This window comes from Prionailurus viverrinus, chromosome C1 (assembly GCF_022837055.1).
Source record: "Prionailurus viverrinus isolate Anna chromosome C1, UM_Priviv_1.0, whole genome shotgun sequence".
Lineage (NCBI taxonomy): Eukaryota > Metazoa > Chordata > Mammalia > Carnivora > Felidae > Prionailurus > Prionailurus viverrinus.
Genome location: NC_062568.1, coordinates 141,021,097 through 141,039,607, shown reverse-complemented (window position 1 = coordinate 141,039,607; position 18,511 = coordinate 141,021,097). Strand labels below are relative to the sequence as shown.

The 18,511-nt window shown below is 37.7% G+C and overlaps 1 protein-coding gene across 2 annotated transcripts in view; it reads right to left on the bottom strand.

Annotated features, from left to right (window-relative positions):
• The window catches only part of SELENOF (selenoprotein F), a 58,594-nt gene that overhangs the window by 7,609 nt on the left and 32,474 nt on the right, over positions 1-18,511 (bottom strand). The window lies entirely within an intron of this gene.

Here is an 18,511-nt window from a genome sequence, read left to right as displayed (position 1 = left end):
TACTTTGGCTATTGTTGATAGTGCTGCTATAAACATGGGGGTGCATGTGTCCCTTCGAAACAGCACACCTGTATCCCTTGGATAAATGCCTAGTAGTGCAATTGCTGGGTCATAGGGTAGTTCTATTTTTAGTTTTTTGAGGAACCTCCATACTGTTTTCCAGAATGGCTGCACCAGCTTGCATTTCCACCAACGAAACAATTTAAAAGCACTTAAAAATATCCAGAGAAGAGCAACTTAAATAATTGAAAGAACTTGGGGAGACTGGAGGTACAATAATGAAGACAAACTAAATATATGACTTCTTAGTCTAGAATGATAAAGTCAGAAAAAGAATGTTTGAAGACTATAAATTCATCAGGAATATATCAGCCAATGTACACACAAGCTTTTCACTCGAATTCCACCTGTCAAAAGTGGGGCACCCTTAAATTAGGTAAGTTTCATAAATCCATTCATCCACTCAATAAATATTTGAATTCTTCTTAATACGAGGAACAGTATTAGATAGATTCTGGGCATATTAATGACCAAAAACATTAAAATTCTGTGCTTTAAGGAGTTGCTAGTTTGGTAGAGGCAAAAGACCAACAAAGCAAATAAATACATTATAAAATTAAATAATGGAAACTGTGGAAGATAAAGGAGTGAAAAATTTTGTCTAAAGGCCGCACAAAAACAATGTTTGAACGAAGAGCAGTTTGCCAGAAGAACTGAGAAGGGGCCTAAGTCAGGAGAAACATGCAGTGTGTGCAAAGACTTAAGAGGTCAGAGTTCAGAGAACTGCAAAGAACTAGAGACATGAACTAGAAAAGAGAAAGCACGTTGTGATGGGTCTTCTACATGATATTATGGAGTTTGACATTTATTCTGTATGTGATCGGTAAACTATAAAGGCTTTTAGGCAAGAGGGCCACAGAAACCAAATATGTTTAATGGGAAAGGTCTTTTTGGTAGTTGTGTAGAAGATGCAATAGAAGAAAGAAAAGGGAACAGTGATACCTAGACCAGATAACAAGTAACTAATCCTTCTGGAGAAAGATGCCAAAGTCTTGATTAAATTCCTAGAGAAGGCCAAGGGAGTGAGATTTGAAAGTTCTTGAGGAGAAGAGACAATTTGGTGATTAACTGCATATAACGTGTAAAAGAAGTGAAAGAAAGGTTAATCATGATTATTTTATGCTTTTGCTTGGTGATACTGACATCTGTAGAAAGAGGACAGAAGATAGTATACTTTCAGAAGAGGATTAATTCAGTTTTTGGACATGCTGGGTTTAAGGCCTTTTTACCAAAAATGTGGGCTGCAGGGGCACCTGACTTCAGCTGTGCTGACAGCTCAGAGCCTGGAGCCTGTTCCGGATTCGGTCTCCCTTTCTCTCTGCCCCTGCCATGCTCAGTCTCTGTCTCTCTCAAAAATAAATAAACATTAAAAAAATTTTTTTTAAAAAATGTGGCCTGCAGCCTGTAGGATATTAGCAAGAAGAATCTCAGGATCCACCCCAAATATACATTCTGCATTTAACAAGATCTGATGATTCATATGTAAATAGGCTTAAGGTACCCATGAGATCATACAAACAAAATTGTTCACTTGCAGTCAGAAATGTGATTTCTGAGGCACCTGGGTGGCTCAGTTGGTCACACATCGAACTTCGGCTCAGGTCATGACTCATGGGTTTGAGGCCCCCCCCCCCGCCCCCCCCCCCCCCGCCTTGGGCTCTGTGTTAACAGCTCAGAGCCTGCAGGCTGCTTCCAATTCTGTGCCTCTCTCTCTCTCTCTGCCCCTTCCCGCTTGTGCTGTTTCTCTCAAAAATAAGCATTTAAAAATTTTTTTAAAAATGTGATTTGTAACAGCAGAAAGATGTGACCTAAAAATACAGATTAGGAGTCATTAGGTAAATACTGTAATGGGAACTGAGGGAGTGGGACATTCAAGGGAGTAAGAAAATACAAAGTTAGACCTTGACTGCAACTAGTATTTGAAAGGTGGGTGGTAGATGAGATGTCAGGGAAGGAGAATGGAAAGGCTGTTAGATGTAGGAAAAACTAGGAGGTAAGAAATTCAAACAAATGAAAGGAAAAGAGTTTCAAATGCTGGAGTTAAGACAATATCTACCATTTAATATCCTCGGTACTGAAATAGTGCTTGACACACAGTAAGCACTCAGTTAAGTACTCACAGAATTAGTGAATGGTTTACTCTGTATTTGTTGGTGCCACACAGTGATACTTAATCCTCAAAACAATCTTATTATATAGGTATTATAATTTTATACCATCTATTACCCATTTTAGAAATGAGAAAAACTGATGAAGCTAATACTAAAGAATGATACTGCTAGCAAAACTCCAACGTAGCACCATAATCCTAGCCATCACTACCAATCAATCACAGTTAGTATGAGAAGTGAAAGCCTATGTCCTATCTCAGTTCTGTATTACTTCAAATTTTTTTCTGCCTCCAAAGGTATATCCTTTTTCTAAAAAATTAATTAATTAATTTTGAGAGCGAGAGAGAGAAGCAGAGAGACGATCCCAAGCAGGCTCCACACTGCCACCATGGAGCCCAACACAGGGCTCAAACTCATGAACCACGAGATCATGACCTGAGCTGAAATCAACAGGACGCTCAACTGACTGAGCCACCCAGGTGCCCCTAAAGGTTTCTGATTCTAATACGGAACTGGCAAACTATGGTCTGAGGGCCAAAGTCTAGCCTGTTGCTTTAATAAATACAGTTTTACTGGAACAAAGCCACACTTATTTAAATACTGTAGTATGGCTGTTTCCATACTACAAAAGAGTTCAATAGTTGTAGCAAGAGAACTTGTTGCTGGTAAAGCTGAAAATTTTTATTTAACTTTTCACAACAAGTCTGCCGAGACCTGCAAAATTTGGGAAAATTGATTTTTTTTTGAGACACAGATACGTTTAACATTGTAAGACTCATGCTTCAGAAGGAATTGTCATTACTAGTTATGCTACCACAAGTGATAAATCATTAGGTCGACAGGGCCACTCCAAAGTGACTCCTATGCTGGGGAAGGGGAGAGATAATCCCTCACACCAGCATGCCTGTAGTTCATGAAGCTGAGCCTCTTAGTAGTTGAACAGGCAGGAAGCCCTGTTCTTCAGTGTGCTTGTAGCTGTGGCAGAGAGGCTAACTGCACACAAGTAGGATGACTGCTGGCCCCACCCACCAATGAGGCCACATCAGCTATAGCGGGACCTCTAATAGCACAGGGAACAAATCCTGTTCCGGTGTGCCCACAGTGGGCAAAGTGGGTGACTGCGATCAGCTGAATGGAAGGCAATCACAGCGCAACCATAATAAGGAGGGCACATGCAGCCCACAGAGGGGACACCCATGGAGCACCTGATTCTGGTGAAAAGAATGGACTGCACCATAGGACACTGCAAAACCACTTCTACACAAGGTTACTGCTTTCCAAGACCAAAAGCTATAGCTGACATACCTAATATACACAAATACAGAGTAAGACAAAATGAGGAGACCGAGGCATATGTCCTAAATGAAAGAACAGAACAAAAATCACAGTGAAAGAGCTAAATGAAACAAATAAACAATATGTCTGATGAAGCTTTAAAGTAATGCTCATAAAGATACTACTTGAGAAGAGTAGACGAACACAGTGAGAACTTCAACAAATAGGAAAATATAAAAACCAGTCAGAATTGAAGAATTCAATAACTAAAATGAAAAATACACTAGAAGGAATCAACAGATAACAGAATGAAGAAGAATGGATCAGTAATCAGGAAGACAAGGTAATGGAAAGCAACCAAACTGAACATCAAAAAGAATAAGAAATGAGAACTGGTTAAAGGAAATTTGCACTGTCATCCACTGTAACACATTCATATTATAGCGATGCCAGAAAAAGAAAAAAGAAAAAGGGGTCAGAAAACTTCTTAAAAAAAATTATAGTTGAAAACTTCCCTAACCTGGGAAAGGAAAGAAACAGCCAGATCCACGAAGCATGCAGAGCCCCTAACAAGGTAAATCTAAGGAGGTCTGCACCAAGACCTATAATAATTAAAGTATCAAAGACTAAAGATAAAGAGAGAATCTTAGAAAACAGTTACGATCAGGGAAATCCCATTTTTCACAAGAAAATTTGAGGCCCGAAGGAAGTGGCATGATATACTCAACGTACTGAAAGGGAAAAACCTTCAATCAAGAATAGGCAGTAAGGTTATCATTTAGAAACAAATAGTTTCCCAGACAAAAGTTAAAGGAGTTCATCACCAGTTAACTAGTCTCACAAAAAATGATAAAGAGATTTCCTTAAGCAGAAAGAAAAGGCCACAATGAGAAGAAAACTAGGAAAGGAAAAATTCTCAAAGGTAAAAGCAAACATATAGTAAAGGTAGTAGATTAAATACTTTAAAGCCAGTATGGAGATTAAAACACAGAAGTAGTAAAATCAATTACATCTACAAAAATTAGTCAAGGGAAGGGTGTCTGGGTGGTTCAGTCAGATAACATCCAACTTTGGTTCAGGTCATGATCTTGTGGTTCGTGAGTTGGTGCGTCACATCCACATCGGGTTCTCTATCAAGACAAAGCCTGCTTTGGACCCTCTGTCCTTCTCCCTCCCCAACTCGTGCTCTTACTCTCAAATATAAATAAATGTTAAAAAAAATTAGTCAAGGGATACACAAAAAGACGTAAAATATGAAATCATACATACGAAATGTGGAAAGGGAGGTTAAAAACAGTGCTTTTAGTACTTTTGAATGCTTTTGAGCACATGTTCAAATATAAGTGGTCATCAACTTTACACAGAATGCTATACAGAGAATGTTACATATGAACCCAATGGTAACTAAAAATAAATCTCATATACATAAAAAATAAAAAGGAATCCAAGCATAACACTAAAGCCATTAAACCAAAAAGCGACAGAGAAGAACAGAGAACTACAAAACACAAAGCAATTAACAAATGAAAATACATACCTATGAATAATTAATTTAAATGTAAATGGATTAAATGCTCCAATCAAAAGACACAGGGTGACTGAATGGGGGGGGGGGGGGAAAGACTGATCTATATGTGGTTTACAAGAGACTCTTCAGGCCTAAGGACACACAGAGTGAAAGTGAAGGTAAGAGTAAAGATATTCCATGCAAATGCAAGGGGAAAAAAAAGTCGGGGTAGCAATACGTTTGTCAAAGACTGCAGCATGAGGCAAAGGGAATTACATAATGATAAAATAATCACTTCAACAAGAGAATTTAAGAATTACAAATATCTCTGCCCAAAATAGGAGCACCTAAATACATAAAACAAATATTAACAGGCATAAAGTAAGAAATTGGTAATAATATGATAGGTGACTTAAACACCCCACTTATATCAATTCATAAACATTTGGACATAAAATCAACAAGGAAAAAGTGGCTTTGAATGACACATTAGACCAGATAGACCTAACAAATATACACAGAATATTCCACCTCAAAACTGCAGAATATACATTCAAGTGCACATGGTACATTCTCCAGGCGGATCATCTTAGGCCACAAACAGGTTTAAATAATTTTAGAAGTCTGAAATCATATCCTGCATCTTTTCTGACAATAAAGGAATGAAACTAGAAATGAACTACAAGAAAAAAAACTTGAAAAAGAAAAATACATGGAGGTTAAAAAACATGCTATTAAACAACCAATGGGTCAACTAAAAAAAAAAAATCCAGGAAATAAAAAAATACACGGAGACAAAGAAAAATGGAAACAACGGTCCAAAATCTTTGGGATCGAGCAAAAGCCGTACTCAGTGGGAAATTTAGAGATATAGGCCTACCTCAAGAAACAAGAAAAAATCTCAAAAAGCCTAACATTACACCTAAAGGAACTAGAGAAAGAGGAACATACAAAGCCCAAAGTCCGTGAAGGGGAATAAAGGTTAGAGTAGAAATACATGAGATAGAAACATGAAAACAATAGAAAACAAAAAACAAAAAACACCAATGAAACCAAAAGCTGGTTCTCTGAAAAGATAAATAAAATTAACAAACCTTTAGCCAGACTCATCAAGAAAGAGAGGACTCAAGTAAAATTTATAAATAAAGGACAAAAAACAACTGACACCACAGAAATACAAAGAATTGTAAGAGAATATTATGAAAAATAACTAACTTCCCAGCAACACACAATGTTCCAAAATAGAATCAGGGAGAAAAGAGAGTATGTATTTTAAAGGACCAATCATGTGTGATGAGACTGAATAATCTAAAAACACCCAATGAACAACAAAAAAGTCCAGAACCAGATGGATTCACAAGTGAATTCTATCAAACATGTAAGGAAGATTTAATACCTATTCTCAAACGTTGCCAAAAAATAGAGGAGGAAGGAAAGCTTCCAAATACTGTATATTCTGAGGCCAGCACTGCCCTCACATGAAACAAGGAAACTACAGGCTCATATTCCTGATGAACACAGATGCAAATATCCCCACCAAAATATTAGTAAACCACATGCAACAATACATTAAAAGGATCACTCATTATGATCAAATGGGATTTGTTCTAAGGATGCAAGAGTGGCTCAATTTTCGCAAATCAATGTGATATATCAAATTAGTAAGAAGGATAGAAACCTTGTGATCATCTCAATAGATGCAGAAAAGGCATTTGACAAAATTCCACATCCATTCATGATACAAACTCAAAACAAAGTGGGTTTTAGAGAGAAAATAGTTCAACATAATATAGGCCATATATGAAAAAGTCAGAGCTAACATCATACTCAATGGTGAAACACTAAAAGCTTTTACTCTAAGATCAAGACAAGGATGTCCACACTCACAACTTTTACTCAACATAGTACTGGAAGTCATAGCTGTAGCAATCAGGCCAGAAAATGGATGGCAACCAAATTCATAAAGAAGTAAAACTGTCACTATCTGCAGATGACATGATACCTTATTTAATAAAAATTTTCTTTTGAAAGAGAGAGAGAATGCATGAGTGGGGGAAGGGTAGAAGAAGAGGGAGAGAGAGAGAATCATAAACAGACTCCATGCTCAGGGCAGCGCCTAACCCGGGGCTTGATCTCATGACCTGAGCCAAAATCAAGAGGTGGATGCTGAGCCATGCAGGTGTCCTGACATGATACTTTATATAGAAAACACTAAAGACTGGGGCGCCTGGGTGGCTCAGGTGGTTAAGCATCTGACTTCGACTCAGGTCATGATCTCCTGGTTTGTGAGTTGAAGCCCCGCGTTGAGCTCTGTGCTGACAGCTCTGAGCCTGGAACCTGCTTCTGATTCTGTGTCTCCCTCTCTCTGCTCCTCCCCCACTCAGGCGAGAGAGCGCGCGCACGCGCTCTCAAAAATTAACAAACATTAAAAACAAAACAAAACAAAAAACACTAAAGACTACCCAAAACAATTTGAACAGATAAATTCAGCAAACTTTCAGGATACAAAATTAATACACAGAAAGAGAAATTAAGAAAACAATCCCATTTAAATTGAACCAAAAATAATTAAATACCTAGGAATAATTTAACCACTGAAGTGAAACACCTATATTGTATTCTGAAAACTATAGGACACTGATGAAAGAAACTGAACATGACAAAAACACATGGAAAGATATTTTGTGCTCTAGAAACTTGGAAGAATTACTATTGTTAAAAATGTCCATACTACCCAAAACAATCTATAGATTCAATGGAATCCCTATTAAATACCAATAGTATTTTTCACAGAATTAGAACAAATAATCCTAAAATTTTCAGAACCGTAACAGACCTTTAATAGCCAAAGCAATCCTCAGAAGGAAAAACAAAGCTAGAGGTAACACTATCCCAGATTTCAAGATAAAGCTGTTAGTAATCAAAACAGTATGGTACTGGCACAAAAACAGACACATAGACCATGGAACAGGAGAACCCAGAAATAAACCCATGCTTACACAGTGAATTAATCTGTAACAAAGGAGGCAAAACATATAATGGGAAAAGTATCTTCAATCAATGGTACTGGGAAAACTAGACACGTATATGCAAAAGAATTAATAAACTGAACCAGTTTCTTACACCATTCATAGGGACAAACTCAAAATGGACTAAGGACCTAAATGTGAGACCCAAAATCATTAAACTCCTAAAAGAAAACACTGACTATAATCTCTCAGATATTGGTCTTAGCAACATATTTATGGAAATGTCTCCTCAGGTGAAGGAAAGAAAAATAAATTGTTAGGACTACACTAAAACAAAAAGTCTTTGCACAGCATAGAAAACTATCTACAAAAGGGCAACCTACTGAACAGATCTGCAAATGACATACATGAGAAGGGGTTACTATCCAAATTACATAAAGCAATTACACTACTCAACACCAAAAATCAAACAATCTGATTAAAAAATGGGCAGAAGACCTAAACAGGCATTTTGCCAAAGAAGACATATGCAGGGCAAACACACATAAAAGATGCTGAATATCACTAATCACGAGGGAAATGCAAATCAAATCCATAATGACATCACCTCACACCAGAGTGCCTAATATGAAAACGGTAAGAAATAACTGTTGGCTATGATGTGAAGAAAAGGGAACTTTCCACTCATGCACTGCTGATGGGAAAACAGTATGGAACTTCCTCAAAAAATTAAACAGAAACACCATACGATCCAGTTATTCCACTACAGGGTATTTACTCAAAGAAACAAAACACTATTTTGAAAAGATATATATGCACTCTCTTTGTTTACTGCAACGTTACTTATCATAGCCTAGATGCGGAAGCCACCCAAGTGTCCACTGATAAATGAATGGATAAAGTAAATATGGTACAGGAAGAGTTCTGGCCCAAGATGGTGACTCAGGAAGATCCTGAACTCACCTTCACCATGGCCATGGACACAACAAAAAGAACTGAGGGCTGAAAAGAACAGCTTCTGCACAACACAAGATAGAGACCACATAGAGAATGGCAGGAGAAGAGACACTAAGGAACTACAGTCGGGAGGGATAGTACTGAGGGTTAAGTAGATTCATCTGCCCTGTGGAAAGCCTGCTGCACTGGCCCCTAGCCCACGGTAGCCCCGGATCCCTTGAGGCACAGAAAAAGAGCCAAGGTTTAAAACAGCAACTAGAACTTCAAGGAACTAGCTCCAGAACCTTGCCAAACAGTGAGGAAGCTGCTGGAACTCTGTCTGGGTCAAAAGAGGGGGTGAGCGCCATGGTTTACATTCCCTTTCCACTGTGACAGTGCAAACAAGACCAGGGTTCCCATCCACACCAGCCACAGAAACCCTGGGATATAGACAAAAAATGGGTTTAAAAGTTTACCAGAATTTCAAGAGCCAGCACTAGAACACTGCCAAATGGTGGGATTGCTGCTGGTACTCTCTCCAGGCTGGAGGGGCTGGGCAGTACCATGGTTTATGTTCTCCTTCAACTTGGATAGCTTGGATGGGAAGAGGGTCCAGGTACCCTAACCAGCCTGCTGCTTCAGTGAGCCCCAGAGCCCACATCAGCCCCAACCACCCCACCAAGCAGCTCTAGCACAGTGCACTCTGGGACACCCCTAGCTGGTGCTCACTATAGATCTAGCAGTTGTGCCAAGGTGATGCAGCACTCTGGGCCCACAACCTCTTTGGCTTCAAATGGCTTCCTAGGGCACCCTGAGCACACAGTGCACTAGGGACTCCTGGCTCTCACCTGCTTCAGCTCTTGGAACCCCCAGCGCATGCTGGCCCAGATCCAGTCCTCTGCCAGGACACCCCTTCACTGAACATTCTGGGATACCCTGGCTTACACCCGCTTCAGCTTCAGCTGTCTTACCAGGATACTTTCTACCTGGAGAGCCCTGGGATAGCAACAACCAACACCCACTGTGGTTTCAGATCTCCTTCCAGGGCACCCTCTACACAGAGAGCTCCAGGACCACCTTGACCACGCCCACTTCACCTACAGATGTCTTACCAAAATGCCATGTACACAGAATACCATGGGACCCCCAGGCACATGCCCCACCTTGAATCAAGCTGCTTTGCCAGGGCACCCTCTGGAGGGCCCCAGGACACCTCAGCATGCATTTGATCAGCTTCACAGTCTACACAGGGGATGACAATACACAAGACTGTTCTTGCAAGTTAAGAAGTAGCTGTTCTGCCTAATCCACAGAAACAAGCACAGAAAGTAAAGCAAAGTGGAGAGACAGAAGAATATGCTCCCAATGAAAGAATAAGACAGAACATCAGGAAAAGAACTAAATGAAACACAGATAAGCCTTGTGGCTGACAGAATTTAGTCATAAAGATGCTTACTGGATTGAAGAGAAGAATGGAAGAAGTGAGAACTTCAAAAAGGAGAAAATGTAAGAACCAATTAGAGTTGAAGAATACAATAACTGAAATGAAAAATACATTAGGAGGCATCAACAGTAGGTTGGCAGATGCAGAAGAATGGTTTAGTGATCTGGAAGACCTTAACTGCTACAGAAAGCAACTAAGCTGAATAGCAAAATGAAAAGAATTTTATTTTTTGAAATTATTATTATTTTTTAATGTTTATTTTTGAGAGAGAGAGAGAGGGAGGGAGGGAGGGAGGGAGGGAGAGGGAGAGGCAGAGAGAGAAGAAGACACAGAATCTGAAGCAGACTCGAGGGTCTGAGCTGTCAGCACAGAGCCTGATGCAGGGCTCGAACCGACAGACCATGAGATCATGACCTGAGCTGAAGTGGGATGTTTAACCGACTGAGCCACTCAGGTGCCCCAAAAAAGAATTTTAAAAATGCATAGAGCGGTGCCTGGCTGGCTCAGTCTGAAAAGAGTATGACTCTTGATCTTGGGGTCGTGAGTTCAGGCCTCATGTTGGGTGTAGAGATTACTTAAATAAATAAAACTTAAGGGGCGCTTGGGTGGCTCAGTTGGTAAAGCATCCGACTTCGGCTCAGGTCATGATCTCACGGTTCATGGGTTTGAGACCTGGTTTGCGCTCTGTGCTGACAGCTCAGAGCCTGGAGCCTGCTTTGGATTCTGTGTGTGTGTGTGTCTCTCTCTCTGCCCCTCCCTTGCTCACACTCTGTCTCTCTCTCAAAAATAAATAAACATTAAAAAATTTTTTTAAAAAATGAAAAATAATAAAAAAATAAATAAAACTAAAAAAAAATGATGATATTAAGGGATATCTTTGATAACAGGAACTGTTTGCAGCAAACATTTGCATTACAAGGGTCCTAGAAGGAGAGAGAAAAAGAGCAGAAAACTTGAGAAATAATAGCTGAAAACTTCCCTAACATAGGGAAGGAAACAGACATTCAGGTTCAGGAAGCACAGAGAGTTCAAAACAAGATGAACCTAAGGAGATCCACACCAGGACACAGAATAATAAAAATGTCAAAGGTTTAAGATAAGGGAAAAACATTAAAGCAGCAAGAAAGTGAAAAATTACATACAAGGGAAACTCCATAAAGCTATCAGCTGAATTTTCAGCAGAAACACTACAGGCCAGAAAGCAGTGGCATGATATAATCAAAGTCCGGAGAGGGAAAACAAGAAAATCACCCCACCCACAACCTACCACCAAGAATATTCGATATGGTAAAATTATCATTCAGAATTGAAGCAAAGACCAAGAACTTCCCAAGCAAAATTAAAGGAGTTTATCAGTACTACATCAGACTTACAAGAAATGTTAAAGGGACTTAAGTGGAAAAGGCCTTAATTAAAAAGTAAAAACAAAACAAAAAACAATAAAGAAATGAATACAGACTGCTATAAACTTAGGATATTATATATGAACCTCATTGTAACTACAAACCCCAAACCCAAAACAGATACACAAAAAATAAAGAGAAAGAAAGCCAAGCAAAACACTATAGATAATAATTCATCAGAGAGCAAGGTAAGAAACAGAGAAGAACTATAAAAACCAAAAACACAATAAAATGACAAGTACATAGCTACCTATAACTACTTTAAATGTAAATGGACTAAATGCTCCAATCTAAAGACCTAGGGTGGCAAAATGGATAGAAACAAAACAAAACAAAAACCAAGACCCATCAATATGCCACTGACAAGACCTCACTTCACATCTAAACACACATACAGACTGAATGTGAAGGGATGGAAAAAGATATTCCATGCAAATCAAGTGGGGAAAATAAAAGCCTGGGTAGCAACATTTTTATCAGACAAAATAGACTATCAAACAAAGACTCTAACAAGAAACAAAGATGGATATTACACAATGATAAAAGAATCAATCCAATAAGAGGACCTAACAATTATAAATATCTATGCACCCAGCAATGGAGCACCTAAATACATAAAGCAAATATTAGGAGAAACTGACAATAATAAAGCAAATAAAAGGAGAGACTGACAGTAATACAGTAAGAGTAGGAGACTTTAACACCCCAATTACATAAATGGGTAGATCATCCAGGCAGAAAATCAATAAGGAAAAAGCATCTTTGAAGGACATATTAGACTGGATGAGTTTAACGTATCTACAGAACATTCCATTCACAAACAGAATACACATTCAAGTGCACATGAAACATTCTCCAGGATATATCACATTAGGCCACAAGACAAGTCTCCATTTATTTAAGATTGAAAACATATCACACATCTTTTCCAATCACAAGGAAGCTAGAAATAAATCATACACCAAAAAACTAAAAACACACAAACACATGGAGGCTAAATGACATGCTTCTAAATAACCAATGGATCAATGAAGAAAGCAAAGAGGAAATAAAAAAAAAATAAAGACAAATGAAAAGGAAAACATAATGGTTCAAAATCTGTGGGCTGCAGCAAAAGCAATTCTAAGAGGGAAATTTTTATTTATTATTTTTTTTCTGAGAGAGAGAGGGTGCAAGTGAGTGAGGGACACAAAGAAAATCCCAGGAGGGGCAAAGAGACAGAGAACGGGGGAGTGGGGGGAGAGAGGGAGAGAGAGAGAAAGTGGGGTTCGAGCTCATGAACTATGAGATCATGACAAGTCAGATGCTTAATGACTGAGCCACCCAGGAGCCCACTAAGAGGAAACTTTATAGCAATATAGGCTGACGTGTAAAGAAGACAATAAAAGCCTCAAACAGTCTAACCTTACATCTCAAGTACAAAAAGAAAAACAAAAGGTTAGAAGAAAAAAAAAAATCAAGATTAGAGCAGGAATAAATAGAGATTAAAAACACAACAAAAAAGATCACACGAAACCAAGAGTTGGATCTCTGGAAAGAAACAAAATTTACAAACCTTTAGCCATACTCATCAAGAAAAAAAGAGAGAGGACGCAAAATAAAATCAGAAATGAGAGGAGAATAACCAACACACAGAAAAACAAAAGATTTTAAGAAAATACTATGAAAAATTAATATGCCAACAAGTTGGACAACCTAGAAGAAATGGATAATGTCCTAGGAACATACAATCTTCTAAAATTCAATCAGGAAATAAACAGAAAACCTGAACAGACCAATTAACTTGTAAGGGAACTGAAATGGTAATCAAAAAACTTCCAACAAACAAGACTCAAGGACCAGATGGCTCCATAGGTGAATTCTGCCAAACATTTCAAGATTTAATAACTATCCTCAAAAAAGAGAAGAAGGAAAGCTTCCAAATACTTTCCACTAGGACAGTGTTACCCTGATACCAAAACAAAGACACTACAAAAAAGTAAATTACAGGCTAATATCCCTGATTAACATAGACGCAAAAGTCTTCAACACATTATTATTCAATCATTCGACAATACATTAAAAGGATCGTTCACCACAGTCAAGTGAAATTTATTCTAGGGGATGCAAGGAGGGTTCAATATTCACAAATCAGTCACTTTGGTATACCACATTAATGACAGAAATGATAAAAACCAAATGATCATCTCAACAAAGACAGAAAAGTCATTCTTTGACAAAGTACAACATTGTTCATGATAAAAATGCTCAACAAAGTGGGTTTAGAGGGATCATACCTCAACATAATAAAGGCCATTATATAAAAACCTAAAGCTAACATCGTACACAATGGTGAAAGTTTTTCCTCTAAGATCCAAAACAAGAAAAGGATGCCTACTTCCTGTCTTGCCACTTTTATTCCACCTAGTACTGGAGGTCCTAGCTGTAGCAATCAGACAAGAAAAAGAAATAAAAGGCATAAAAATTGTTACAAAAGAAGTAAGGGGGACCTGGGTGGTTCAGTTGGTTGAGCAACCAACTCTTGATTTCAGCTTAGGTCATAATCTCATGGTTCATGGGAATGAGCCCCACATTCGGGCTCTATGCCGACAGCATGGAGACTGTATGGGATTCTCTCTCTTTCCTTCCTCAGCTCATGTGTTCTCTCTCTCACAAAACAAATAAACTTTAAAAAAAAAAAAAAAAGGAAACTGTCACTATTTGCAGATGAAATACTACATAAAAACCTAAAAATACCACCAAAAAACTATTAGAACTGATCAATGATTCCAGTAAAGTTTCAGGATGTAAAATTAATAATGCAGAAATTGGTTATATTTCTATATATTAACAATGAAGTAGCAGGAAGGGAAATAAAATAATTCCATTTACAACTGCGCCAAAAACAATAAAATACTTAGGAATAAACTTAACCCAGGACATGAAAGATCTGCACTCTGAAAAGTATAAAACATTTACAATAGAAACTGAAGATGATAAGGGCACCTGGGTGGCTCAGTCGGTTGAGCATCCAACTTCGGCTCAGGTTATGACCTCACTGCTCATGAGTTCGAGCCCTGCATCGGGCTCTGTGCTGACAGCTCAGAGCCTGAAGCCTGCCTCAGATTCTGTGTGTGTGTGTGTGTGTGTGTGTGTTTCTCTCTCTGCCCCTCTCCCACTTGCTGTCTCTCTCTCAAAAATAAACAAAAACATTAAAAAAAAAATTGATGATGCTATAAAAAAATGGAAAGATACTATGCAAATGGTCTGGAAGAATTGATGTTGTGAAATGTCCATACTAACCAAAACAACCTACAGATGTGACACAACCCCTATTAAAATACCAACAGCATTTTCACCAAACTAGAACAAATCACCCTAAAATTTGTATGGAACTACAAAATACCCTGAAGAGGGGCGCCTGGGTGGCGCAGTCAGTTAAGCGTCCGACTTCAGCCAGGTCACGATCTCGCGGTCCGGGAGTTCGAGCCCCGCGTCAGGCTCTGGGCTGATGGCTCAGAGCCTGGAGCCTGTTTCCGATTCTGTGTCTCCCTCTCTCTCTGCCCCTCCCCCGTTCATGCTCTGTCTCTCTCTGTCCCAAAAATAAATAAACGTTGAAAAAAAAAATTAAAAAAAAAAAAACAAAAAAAAACCCCAAAATACCCTGAAGAGCCAAAACAATCTTGAGACTGAAGAACAAACCTGGCTGTATCAAAACCTTAGGCTTCAAATTATCCTACAAAGCCATACTAACCAAGAGTATGGTGCTGGCACAAATATAGACACATAGATCAACAGAATAGAGTACAAAGTCTGAAAGAAAAAAAAAACAACCCATGGGTATGGTCAATTAATCTAAAACAAAGGAGACAAAATATACAATGGGGAAAAGACAGTCTCTTCTACAAACGGTACTGGGAAAACTAGACAGCTACATGTAGAAGAATAAAACTCGGCCATTTTCTTCTACTATTTACAAAAATAACTAAAAATGATTCAAGACCTAAATGGGATACCTGAAATCATCAAAGTCCTAGAAGAACACATAGGCAGCATCTGTTTAGCACTGGCCTTAGTAACATTTTTTTGGTTTCTTCTCGACAAGGGAAACAAGAGCAAGAACAAACTACTGGAACTATACAAAAATAAGAAGCTTATGCACAGCAAAGAAAACCATCAGCAAAATGAGAAGGTAACCTAGTGAATGGGAAAAGGTGTTTGCAAATGATCTGATAATATCTTAAATATATAAAGAACTTCTACAGAACTCAACACCAAATAAACAATCCAATTAAAAACTGGATAGAGGGCCTAAAAATATTTCTTTACAGGGGCACTTGGGTGGCTCAGTCGGTTGTGTCCGACTTTGGCTCAGGTCATGATCTTGCAGTCAGTGAGTTCGAGTCCCGCATCGGGCTCTGTGCTGACAGCTCAGAGAGAGCCTGGAGCCTATTTCAGATTCTGTGTCTCCCTCTCTCTCTACTCCTCCCCCAACTCATGCTCTGTCTCTGTCTCTCAAAGATGAATAAATGTTAAGAAAAAAAAATTAAAAAGATTTCTTTACAAAAAAGACAGATGACAAAGAGACCTACGAAATGATGATGCTGAACATCACTAATCAAGGAACTACAAATCAAAATCAGAATGAGAGATAACCTTATACCTGTCAGGATGGTTAGAATCAAAAGGAAATAACAAGTGTTGGTGAGGATGTGGGGAAAAAGAAACTCTCATGCACTGCTGGTGAGAATGTAAATTGGTGCAGTCACTTGTGAAAACAGCATGGAGGGTCTTGAAAAATTTCAAAATAGAAATACCATATATTCCAATAATTCCACTACTGGGTATTCATCCAAAGAAAACAAAAATACTAATTTAAAAAAAAGATATATGCATTTCTATGTTTATTGCAGAATTATTTATAATAGCCAAGATAGGGAAGCAACCCAAGTCTCCACTGATGAATGCATGGCTAAAGATAGAACAGGTATACAAGGAAGGTAGTCAATGGTATTGTAATAGCACTGTATAACAAGAGATGGTAGCTCTGCCCATGTGAGTACAGCCCATTAGTGCATAGACTTGTCAAATCACTACGTTGTACACCTGGAAGTAATGTAAAATTGTGTGTCAATTACATTTTAATTAAAAAAACAAAGTATGGAATTTACAATGGAGTATTAGCCACAGAAAAGAATGAGATCTTGCCATTTGCAGCAACATGGATGGATCTAGAGGAATTAAGCTAAGTGAGTTAAGTTAGAGAAAGAAAAATACCATATGATTTCACATATATGTGAAATCTAAAAAATAAAATAACCAAAAAACAGACTTTAAATACATAGAACTAGTAGATGCCACAGAAGTGGATGGGGGTTGGGATGAGTGAAATAGATGAATAGAGTTAAGAGCTACCAGCTTCAAGTTATAAAATAAATAAGTCAGATAAAAGTACAGCATAGAGAATACAGTCAGTAATATCGTATAACACTGTATGGTATCAAATGATGACTATACTTATTGTGGTTAGCACTGTGGAATACATAAAATTGCTGAATGAATATGTTGTACACATGAAACACTATGTCAATTATATACTTCAATAAAATATTAAGGATTACAATAAAGTATTCAGACTGCCCTTTCTACTTAAACAACCAAAACATGGAAGTCAGAAGAATCTTAAGAGCCAGACCTAGAATTGGCTTTGGAATATAATTTGGGACTTTTTTCCCCACAGGCACTGAGTGGTTTAAGTTCAATAAAAGGTTTGTTGATGACAAAGACTATAAAGCAATGATGACATGAAAGTTAGTTTGGTATTTGTAGTTACTGCAACAAGTGACAATGGTCCTTCGTGCCCTATTCCAGAATATCTTTAGGGAATATAATAATGGTTATACTTAAAATATGCCAGCTTCTCAGGGACTCAGAAAACAATGGCATCATATATAATTATATTGAATATGGTTATATATTACAGAATTAAACATTTTCATTTTAAACTTACATTAAATATTTATACATAGGATTAAACTCTAATTGTTTTTCAAAAGGAAAAGACAGTATGACTACATGCACCCCAAGTATGATAATTTAAGCATACATAAGAAATGTATATATAATTAATTTCTACTACAAGGTTTGATAAATTCCACTCAAGCTTTTAAAGATTGAACTTCCAACTATAGAAAAATTATTACCATAGACATAATAAAATCTATTTGCTGAAGGCACAAAAAAAAAAAAAAAAAAAAATCAGCGTGAGAAATTTTTTCCCTAAGCAGAAGTAGATATATTCTGTGCTACATTAGAATATGTTTATTCTAACAAAGAATGTATTTAATTAAATGTGTATCTGCTTTGGGCCTTACTTACTATTACATTTCTGTGCCAAAATGAGCAATATTTTATCATAAATAATCCTAGGTCAGCAATAAAGGGCATCTGTGAATACAGGTAGTTTTATAAGATACTAAAGCCACAAAATTATCTTGCCATTAAGATACTAAAGCCACAAAATTATCTTGCCATTAAGTGAACAAGGCAAGAAGTCATGAGAAAGTCAGGAGATGTAAAAATAAGCCATATAATAGAGCACTTACATATTTCAATTAAAAAACAAACAAACAAAAGAACTTCTTTACCTTTAGACAATTTTAGTTTTATAAAACTGATTTTCAAATGACAAGCCAGGACAGAACAGAAAAGTCTTAGCCCGTGTCTTTTTCGACATGCAAAGCGCCACTACTGTGATGTCAACCAAAAGAACACATTTTCACAATTATCCTTTTATATATTTATCTTTAAAATTTCCTGTGAAGATG